This window comes from Trachypithecus francoisi, unplaced genomic scaffold, assembly GCF_009764315.1.
Source record: "Trachypithecus francoisi isolate TF-2019V2 unplaced genomic scaffold, Tfra_2.0 Lachesis_group10, whole genome shotgun sequence".
Classification (NCBI taxonomy): Eukaryota; Metazoa; Chordata; class Mammalia; order Primates; family Cercopithecidae; genus Trachypithecus; species Trachypithecus francoisi.
The window spans coordinates 53,162,937-53,174,049 of NW_022681455.1; the positions used below are offsets into that span (position 1 = coordinate 53,162,937).

Genomic DNA, 11,113 nt, shown 5'->3' on the forward strand with positions numbered 1-11,113 from the left:
TTTACAGGAAGGTGGAGTGCTATTAAACTAGTGGTACTAAATTTCTTAGCATAGCATTCAAAGGCCTCCCTAATCTAGAGGGCTTTGCAAGCCTCTATGGGTTCCATAGATCACCCTAGATTGGAATACTCTTAGTAATAATCTTTATTTTGTGTTCCTACACAGTCCTGGTCATATCATAAGCATGCAGTTATTTCAGTCATTTTATGGTATTATCAATACACTGTCCATGTAGACGAACCCTCTGAACCCTCAGTTCCTTAAATTCCTTACCTCCAATGATCTTGTCCTCCACCCAGTGCCTCCCACTCACCCTCATGGTTGGAACCTAAACCTTATCAAGACCAGTAACTGCAACTGGTCATAATCTCAAAGTCAAGCGTTCGATCCCTGCCTCCCACCTTCTATCATTTCAGATCAGCCTTTCCAGTAACCTGGTAGCCCTCTTCAAAAATCTTTCCCCAACTAGAAACTTGAATCTATCGATCCTCTAACTCATAACACTCCCTCACCTGCTTCATGTTCTCTCCCTTCTTACCATGGGACACTAATTTTTATACCAAAAAATTATTGTTTGTCTGAAATTCACATTTAAGTAAGCATCCTGTTGTGTTTTCTTTTGAGAGACAGGGTCTATGATGCCCAGGCTGAACTTGAACTCATGGGCTTAAGCAATCTTCCTGACTCAGCCTCCTGAATAGTTAGGGCTACAGGTGCATGCCACTGTGCCCGATTATTCTATATTTTTATTTGCTACATCTGGCAACCCTGCAATCATTATAATCACTCCCTTACATTAACTCCCAACCTCCTTGGCTCCCTCTGACTTGAAACTCCCTCAGCAAAAGCACAGCTGAGGTTAAAGCCCAGCTTCCTGACCACTCTGTGTTCCCTCATTGCAGCAGACTGTGGCTGGGGGAAAGCACAACCCTGCTGGGCAGGTCTCACTTTAAATTCACAACAGCAGCCCTCGAATGGGGTCTTCCTGCTGCCTAGTGAATCATCCTACTTAGATTCCCCTACTCCATTCACACTCTGTATTTCATGCCTGTGCCTCTATCCTCAAACTGATTATATTTTCTCCCTCGTCCCCATCCTCAGGGTCCTACTTCACGGAGAAAACCAAAGCACTCAGGAGAATTTCCTGATTCCCCTTACCACATTCATCCAACTTGTTTGTACCCATCTAAGTTAACTTCTTGTCCATGACATAGATCAGGGTCGGCAAACTATTGGCCCTGAGCCAAATCCAGCCCATTGCCTGTGTTTATACAGCTGGTCAGCTAAGGATGGTTTTTACATTTTTAGATAGAGGAGAATTTTTTTTTTTTTCTTTTTGAGACAGGTTCTCACCCTGTTGCCCAGACTGGCGTGCGGTGGTGCAATCTTGACTCACTGCAACCTCCGCTTCTCAGGCTCAAGCCATTCTCCTGCCTCAGCCTCCTGGGTAGCTGGGATTACAGGCGTGCAACCACTACCATCCAGCTAAGTTTTGAATTTTTAGTAGAGATGGGATTTCATCATGTTGGCCAAGCTGGTCTCGAACTCCTGACCTCAAATGATCCACCTGCCTCAGCCTCTCAAAGTGCTGGGATTACAGGTGTGAGCTACCGCACCTAGCCTGAGGTGAATATATTTTATGACATAAGAAAATCATATGAAATTAAAATTCAGCAATCCTCAATAAAGTTTTATTGGAACACAGCCATGTCCGTTCATTTTGTATTGCCCATGTATTGCTTTAGAGCTGGGACCATGAAGTAGTTTCCATAGAAACTGTATGACTCACAAATACTAAATCATTTACTATTTGGTTCTTTATAGAAAAAGTTGGTGGGCATGGAGGCACACGTCTATAATCCCAGCACTTTGGGAGGCCCAAGCAGGAGGCTCTCTTGAGCCCAGGAGTTGAGACTAGCCTGGGAACATAGGGAGACACCACCTCTACAAAAAATTTAAAAATTAGCCAGGCATGGTGGTGCACACCTACAGTCCCAGTTACTCAGGAGACTGAGGTAAGGATCGCTTGAGCCCCAGAGGTTGAGGCTCTAGTGAGCCGTGATAGTCATGGCACTGCACTTCAGCCTGGGCAACAGAGCAAGATCCTATCTAAAAAAGAAAAAGTTTGCTGATCCCTGCCATAGACTCTGTGCTCCAATCCGAGGCCAATAATTCACATCCTTCTCCACTATTCAAGGATATTGCCCTACTAATCCTACCCTATCCTGTGTCATCATTTTTCCCTGTTCTACTAAATCATTATTAGCGTACCAAAAGGCTGTTATTTCTCCAATCTTTTTTTTTTTTTTTTTGAGACAGAGTGTTGCTTTGTTGCCCAGGCTGGAGAGCAGTGGTGTGATCTTGGCTTACTGCAACCTCTGCCTCCTGGGTTCCAGTGATTCTCCCACCTCAGCTTCCCAAGTAGCTGGGACTACAGGCGTGCAACACCACGTCTGGCTAATTTTTGAATTTTTAGTAGAGACAGGGTTTCACCATGTTGGCCAGTCTGGTCTCGAACTGCTGACCTAAAGTGATCCGGTTGCCTCGGCCTCGCAAAGTGCTGGGATTACAGGTGTGAGCCACTATGCCTGGCCTATTTCTCCAATCTTTAAACAAAACAAACTCTTCCTTGGTTTGCCCCTGCCACCATCCATGAGTGCTCTTTTCAGCAGCAAAAATCCCTAAAGAATATTCTGTACTTGAGGTCCACAATTCTCCAAATTTCTCTGAAACCATCCTCCATCACTCTACCAAAACTGCTCGCTAAGTTACCAATGACCCCCACATGCTAAATCCCGTGGCCATTCTTGGTCTCCTCTCATCTTACCTGAATGTTGGGCAGGCAGCGTGTGACACAGCGGCTCACTCTTTCTGCTTCCAAGCACTTTCTTCGTGCTGCTTCCAAGACACCACACCCTCTTGATTTTTCTCCTCATTCCTGGATGCTTCCTTGTCGTCTCTTTCCTTGTTCCTCTTTTTCCGTTCTTATCACAGGAGGGTTCCAGGACCTCTTGCCAGCCTCTTCTTGCTTTCCCCTTCATAGACTCTTTCTGTCTCGCCCTTTAAATTATCTCTGTCATGCTGATGACTCCCAAATATATGCCTGCAGCCCAGACCTCACTCCTGAGCTCCCTGCTTCACTGTTGAGCCCCCTACATCAGGTGGCATCAACACAGGAGCATCTGCCAGACAACTCAAAATCACCATTCCAAGAACGACCAGGGCATCCGCACTTGATTACCACTCTCTACTTTCACCCCCAACACTATAGCCCCTGTTCCCTAAAAGGATCACTGCCCCTAAAGAAAGTATTTCAACACTGTGATGTGACTTTTTTTTTTTTTTTTTTTTTGAGATGGAGTCTCACTCTGTTGCCCAGGCTGGAGTGCAGTGGCGGGATCTCAGCTCACTGCCTCCTGGTTTCAAGTGATTCTCCTGCCTCAGCCTCCTGAGTAGCTGGGATTACAGGCACCCCCACCAAGCCCAGCTAATTTTTGTATTTTTAGTAGAGACAGGGTTTCGCCATGTTGGTCAAGCTGGTCTCAAACTCCTGACCTCAGGTGATCCATCTGCCTCGGCCTCCCAAAGTGCTCGGATTACAGGCATGAGCCACTGCGCCCGGCCTGTGATGTGATTTTTAAGATTTCCTTTCATAGGCAATTTCCAAGCAAAGCTTAATTGGACCATCACACCACAGATCACACTGCAGATTTTCCATGTTAACATTGTGGATGATTTTTAATCAGTAAAAACTGGAGATTTCTTCTCACCTGTCTCACCACTTGCCCAAGCTGCCAAAAACCTGTGGTTCTGTGTGCTAGGCCTTCACATTGCAGTAAAGGATGGAGTGAGGGAACTCTGTGGGCCTCAGAAGGTGGGTGCCAGAGAGGGGGCTGCAGGGCTTACCAGTAGGCAGCCCCACCTGGTCCAGGGGAGCTGGAAGCAGAAGCAGGGTCTCTGTCCTCATGACTATCAGGCTGACTTCAGGCCCTGAGGGGTGTGTGCAGAGCTCAGAGCTCCTGTGTGAGGGAAGGTGTTCTTGACTCTGAGCGTTCAGGTGAAGCCAGTATGGGAGTGCTTACAAATTTGAGCAGTAAGAGAGGAGGTTCTCGGAGCTTCCAGCCCAGGATAGAAACCTCTGTGGCTTCTGGCAACTGGATGTCCAGACCCAGGTAGTAGGGTAATTTTGGTGACAACAGAGTGCCCGTGCCATTGAGTATTTCAACCCTGAATGGGGATTTGTGGGGTATGGGTGAAAGACTCAGGGTTGGACCCATATGACCTGATGTGAAATTTCTGTCAAACAACAAAAATTTTAAATGGTTTGCTAGGATTATTTCTATATTGAAAGTTTCTGGCTGGGCGAGGTGGCTCTTGCCTGTAATCCCAGCACTTTGAGAGTCCAAGGCCAGTGGATCATTTGAGCCCAGGAATTCAAGACCAGTCTGGGTCTTGAATGGTAAGACCCTATCTCTATAAGAAATAAAAAAAATCAGCCAGGTGTGGTGGTGTATGCCTGTAGTTCTAGCTACTCAGGAGGCTGAGGTGGGAGGATCACCTAAGGTTGAGGCTGCAGTGAGCTGAGATCACGCCACTGCACTGCAACTTGGGTGACAGAGTGAGAACCTGTGCCCCCCCCAAAAGCTTCTAATTATATTTTAAAAACTATTAAAAGTTCAAACTACCCCCCAAAAAAACAATATTCTAGTCCAACACTAAAGTCCACCTTCCTCTCATCCCCAACCTGTCTTCCTTCCCTCAAATGCCGGCAACCGATCCTTCCTTCCTCACAGGCCTACATCCTTTTTTTTTTTTTTGAGACGGAGTCTCGCTCTGTCACCCAGGCTGGAGTGCAGTGGCGCAATCTCGGCTCACTGCAAGCTCCACCTCCTGGGTTCATGCCATTCTCCTGCCTCAGCCTCCCCAGCAGCTGGGACTACAGGTGCACACCGCCATGCCAGGCTAATTTTTGTATTTTTAGTAGAGACAGGGTTTCACCGTGTTAGCCAGGAAGGTCTCGATCTCCTGACCTTGTGATCCGCCAGCCTTGGCCTCCCGAAGTGCTGGGATTACAGGCGTGAGCCACTGCGCCCGGCCAAGGACAGCAATCTTTAAAAAGTTTAAGTAACTTACACAAATCACAAGTTACTAAGTTGAAAAGTGAAACTGGGGACCAGGGTGTTCTTTTTAACCTCATAACTACTGTCATTTCCAGCTCTCTATGTGTCTGCGTCCCACGTTGGTATTTGTGAGAATTAAAGGAAAGTCAAGTTCATTCACCCAAATTTCTGTAAATCAAGGTAGAACTTCCCAAAATAACTGCAAAGGAAAAGTTAGAAGAGGGCACTTACTCATAATTATAACTGCATTTGTTCTTAAAATAATTCACACATTTAAATAACATAAATTTAAAAGTATTTAAATAGGTGGAAATCATTGAAAAATACATAAAGAAGTAAACATATCACTTATTTTTATCAGGTTTAAATATATCCTTGATGAAGTTGTGGTTGAAAAGAATCAAGATGAATTTCATGGTCTGGGCACGGTAGCTCACTCCTGTAATCCCAGCACTTTGGGAGGCCGAGGCAGGTGGGATCACCTTAGGTCAGGAGTTCGAGACTAGCCTGACCAATATGATGAAACCCCATCTCTACTAAAAATACAAAAATTAGCCGGGCATGGTGGCAGGTGCCTATAGTCCCAGCTACTTGGGAGGCTGAGACGGGAGAATTGCTTGAACCTGGGAGGCAGAGGTTGCACTGAGCTGAGATCATGCCACTGCACTCCAGCCTGGGTGACAGAGCGAAACTCTAACAACAACAACAAAAAAAACAGATGAACTTCATGAGGTCTGATTGGAGGTTTTGAGCAAGGAAAAGTGATGGTTTTTTTTTTTTTTTAAGAGTGAAGGAAGATGAAAATAATAAACCAAAAAAAAGTCATCTAAATAATTTGGACAGATGACATTCCCTAGTTCACTAGAGGCTGCTGATCTCAGAGAATCTTCCTTTGTTTTAAAAAATCTAAAGACTATTGCCGGGCATGGTGGCTCACACCTATAATCCCAGCACTTTGGGAGGCCAAGGCGGGCAGATCGCCTGGGGTCAGGAGTTTGAGACCAGCCTGGCCAACATGGTGAAACCCCATCTCTACTAAAAATACAAAAAAACTAGCTGGGCGTGGTGGCGTGAGCCTGTAATCCCAGCTACTCGGGAGGCTGAGGCGCCTGTGGCACCTGTAATCCCAGCTAGTCGGGAGGCTGTGGCAGGGGAATTGCTTGAACCAGGGAGGCAGAGGTTGCAGTGAGCCGAGATCGCACCACTGCACTCCAGCCTGGGCAACAGAGTGAGACTCCGTCTCCAAAAAAAAAAAAAAAAAAAAAAAAAAAATCTAATGACTATTTAGCCTTCGTCTTTGGGACGACTAAAGGCTATATAGTCCAAATAGAGATTATCTTTACCTAGAATAGAAAACCAGAACAAAACCAGCAGAAAAGCTATTACCTCCTCATCCCAGAACCTGTCAACCTAAAACCCAAGCTCCTCCCATTCCTGTGACTGGAAAGCCCTCAGATTTGCATTAGAAACTTTGGAGGAGGTTTCCTTTGGTTAACCTGGCAAACTGAAAAGTGGCTGTGCTAAAGGGTACACTCATCCCACCAATTTGTAGGTATGGCTTTAATTAATTTGCCCCAAAATTTATGGGAAGAGGGAAAGGAGACAGTTTTTTTGTTTTCCTGTTTTTGTTTTGTTTTCTTGTTGTTGTTATTGTTGTTTTGAGACAGAGTCTCGCTCTGTGGCCCAGGCTGGAGTGCAGTGGTACGATCTCAGCTCACTGCAACCTCCGCCTCCCCGGTTCAAGCAATTCTCCTGCCTCAGCCTCCCAAGTAGCTGGGATTACAGGCGCCCAGCACCATGCCCGGCTAATTTTCATATTTTTAGTAGAGACAGGGTTTCACCATGTTGTCCAGGCTGGTCTTGAACCCCTGACCTTAGGTGATCCACCCGCTTGGCCTCCTGAAGTGCTGGGATTACAGGTGTGAGCCACCGCACCTGGCCTGAAAAGGACAGTTTTATATGTCACCATGACTTCCCATTTAAAATGAATATAAAAACTGTAGTATCTCTGTTGGTTAATAATTAGATACAAGCAGCATTACTGGTATAACAATATTGGTATGATGCATTTTTAAATCACATGCTGCAGATAACTGCGTAAGTGCTGTCATTGCTCTAACAATGCGGTGTACAAAAGGATAAACAGGACACTTCGCTGAGCCGCAAGAGCCTCTACCTGTATTTCTTCCTCATTCCTCCCAAGCTTACTTGTTGCAGGTAGAAAAAACAAGAGGCGGCCGGGGGCGGTGGCTCACGCCTGTAATCCCAGCACTTTGAGAGGCCAAGGCAGGCAGATCACCTGAGGTCAAGAGTTCAAGACCAGCCTGGCCAACATGGTGAAATCCCGTCTCTACTAAAAATACAAATATTCACCAGTCATGGTGGCTCACACCCCTAATCCCAGCTACTTGGGAGGCAGAGGCAGGAGAATCACTTGAACCGGGGAGGTGGAGGTGGCAGTGAACCGAGATCGCGCCATTGCACTCCAGCCTGGACAACAAGGGTGAAACCCCATCTTTAAAAGAAAAAAAGAAAAAGAAAAAACAAGAGGCAGCCACCTAAATAACCCAGTGGAAGAGGAGGGTGTGGGCTCAGGGCCATTTAGCCTGAACTGCCCCACCTGCCTAAGATAATTGCATTTGAAGGGATCCTTGAAATGGTTAAATACACAAATTTTGAAGAAGAATTTAAGTGATTTCCAACCTGGAACTCTGTAATCCCAGCTATAGGCAAGAGAATCGCTTGAACCCGGGAGGCGGAGGTTGCAGTGAGCCAAGATCGCGCCACTGCACTCCAGCCGAGGCAACAGAGCGAGACTCCATCTGAAAATAAAAAATAAACATAAATAAATAAATAAGCCGGCCGCGCGCGGTGACTCATGTCTGTAATCCCAGCATTTTGGGAGGCTGAGGCGGGCGGATCATAAGGTAAGGAGTTGGAGACCAGCCTGACCAACATGATGATACCCCGTCCTACTAAAAATACAAAAATTAGCGGGGTTGGTGGCGGCGCCTGTAGTCCCAGCTACTCGGGAGGCTGAGGCAGGAGAATGGCGTGAACCTGGGAGGCCGAGGTTGCAGTAAACCGAGATTGCATCACTGCACTCCGGTCTGGGGACAGAGCGAGACTCTGTCTCAAAAAAAAAAAAAAAAAAAGCCAAAGAGAAGCCGGAAGTGCTTCCTCTGAATGAAAAGGTGAAAGTTCTCAACTTAATAAGAGGAAACCATCGTATTTTGAGGTTGCTAAGATCTGCAGTAAGAAGGAATCATGTATCCCTGAGATTGTGAAGAAAGAAAAAGAAATTCATGCTAGTTTTGTTGTTGCATCTCAAACTGCAAAGCTCACAACAGTGTGTGATAAGTGCTTAGTTAAGAAAAACAAACAAAAATTAAAATGTGTGGGTGGAAGTCATAAACAGAACTGTGTTCCACTTGATGGTGATCAGGTTCAGTACTATGGGCATTTTCAGGCTCTGAACGTCTCCCTTGTGGATATGGGAGCGAGAGGGTTACTGTCCTCCCTGTTCAGGAATCAGTTGCAGAAGAGATGTCTCTAGAACTCCTCCAACCAAAGTGAAAGTCCACCAAAAGCACCAAGAACCATAATACTGGTATTTCTGGTCTGGTTTTGTTTTCGTTTTCATTTTAGGGACAGAATCTCACTGTTACCAGGGCTGGAGTGCAGTAGCAAGATCACAGCTCACTGCAGCCTGAAACTCCTGGGCTCAGGCTGTTTCAGGAGTTTCCCTTCCGCCTGGGTATCCCAAGTAGTAGGACCACAGGCATGCACCACCACACAGGCTAGAAGTTAGAGCTACATCTCCTACTATTCTGCCTAGTAAGCATAATTAAGTAAAATATCCATTAAGTATAATTAAGTATTCATTTAGTGAAATAACTGAGTAGGAATCTAAGAACTAGGTTCCAGCCTAATCTACACCCAATGTGTAAGATATTACATGGGATCAAATCCTTAGCAAATGTCTTTATATTGATCCACAGTAGATCAACAGAATATATTTTTTAAAAACCTGTTCAAAGTTTTAGAAAACTAGGGCCAGGCATGGTGACTCATGCCTTTAATCCCTGCACTTTGGGAGGCTGAGGCAGACGGATCACCTGAGGTCAGGAGTTCAAGACCAGCCTGGCCAAAATGGTGAAACCCTGTCTCTCCTAAAAATACAAAAATTAGCCAGACGTGGTGGCACACGCTTATAATCCCAGCTACTTGGGAGGCTGAGGCAAGAGAATTGCTTGAACCTGGAAGGTGGAGGTTACAGTGAGCTGAGATCATACCACTGCACTCCAGCCTGGATGACGGAGTGAGACCTTGTCTTAAAAAAAAAAAAAAAAAACCTAGATCATAAAAAATTAAAATACAACTTTCCTGAGAGTCATGATTATATTTAGGAACTCAAATCATTGCCACTGAAAAGCTTGGCTTTAGTTTTAAGCAACTAATATAAAAGCTATGGCACAGAGCTTGCAAGGTGAGGGCTCTAAAGGGTTACATTACATAGCTAAATCGTATAGTTGCTTGGCTGCCTTTATGCTAGACATCAAGTCAGGCAACTGGAATTCAACTCCTGGCAACTCCACTTACTACTTAGTTCTTGGACAGTCACTTAATCTCTTTGCATTTCATCTGTAAAATAAAAATGATAATATATTCCTGCCTCATTCCACCACTAATGTAGGCGGAATAACATAAGTATGGAGTAACTCTAAGACTCTAAGGCTCTGTGAAAATGTTAGTTATTTTTAACACAAACTACAATAATGTTCAAAATGGCCAATACTGGCCAAAGCCACACAGGATCCTTCCCAATCCCTTAAAATCACCTTCTGATAACATTGTATATTATTATATTTTATATATTTCTAGTAGATGGACACCCACCTTCCACCCTCAAGTACACCCCAGTGCCTGTTGTTCACCTCCTAGTGTCCATGTGTTCTTGTTGTGTAGCTCTCACTTATAACTGAGAACATGCAGTATTTAATTTTCTGTTCCTGCATTAGTTTGCTTAGAATAATGATCTTGTTCTTTTTTATGGCTGCATAGTATTCCATGGTATATATGTAACCACATTTTCTATCTTTTTTTTTTTTTTTTTGAGACAGAGTCTCACTCTGTTGCCCAGGCCTGGTGGAACATGCCTGTAGTCACAGCTACTAGGGAGGCTGAGGCACAAGAATCATCTGAACCCAGAAGGCAGAGGTTGCAGTGAGCCGAGATGGTGCCACTGTACTCCAGCCTGGGCAACAGAGTGAGACTCTGTCTCAAAAAAAAAAAAAAATAGAAAATGTAATTACATATATATCATGGAATACTATGCAGTCATAAAAAAGAACAAGATCATATCTTTCACAGCAACATGGATGGAGCCAGGGCCATTATTATAAGCAAACTAATGCAGGAACAGAAAATTAAATACTACATGTTCTCAGTTATAAGTGGGAGCTACACACAAGAACACATGGACACTGGGAGGTGAACAACAGGTGCACTGGGGCGTACTTAAGGGTGGAAGGTGGGAGCAGAGAGAGGATCAGAAAAAATACCTATTGGGTACTATGTTCATTGCCGGGGGACAAATTTTTCTGTACACCAAGCCCCTGTGACACAAAATTTACCTATTTAACAAACCTGCACATGTACCCTAAACCTAAAATAAAAGTTAAAAGAGTGGGAGAAAGAGAGAGAAAAGAATCTGGTAAAGCTTTCTGTCTTTTTATTTTTGAGACGGAGTTTCGCCCATCCGCGAGGCTGGACTGCAATGGTGCCATCTCGGCTCACTGCAACCTCTGCCTCCTGGGTTCAAGCAATTCTCCCACCTCAGCCTCTCGAGTAGCTGGGATTACAGGCGTCTGCCACAACCACGCCGAGTTAATTTTTTTTTTTTTTGTATTTTTAGTAGAGATGAGGTTTCACCATGTTGGCCAGGCTGGTCTTGACCTCCTGACCTCAGCCTCCCAAAGTGCTGGGATTAC

At 45.0% G+C, this 11,113-nt stretch overlaps 1 protein-coding gene across 1 annotated transcript in view; it reads right to left on the reverse strand.

Moving 5' to 3' along the window:
- GCM1 (glial cells missing transcription factor 1) overlaps positions 1-3,369 on the reverse strand; it is a 57,667-nt gene extending 54,298 nt beyond the window's left edge. The window contains exon 1 of the mRNA XM_033217459.1: positions 2,828-3,369. The gene's annotated coding sequence lies outside the window, so the exon portion shown is untranslated. The remainder of the gene's footprint in view (positions 1-2,827) is intronic.
- Between the last annotated feature and the right edge of the window lie 7,744 nt (positions 3,370-11,113).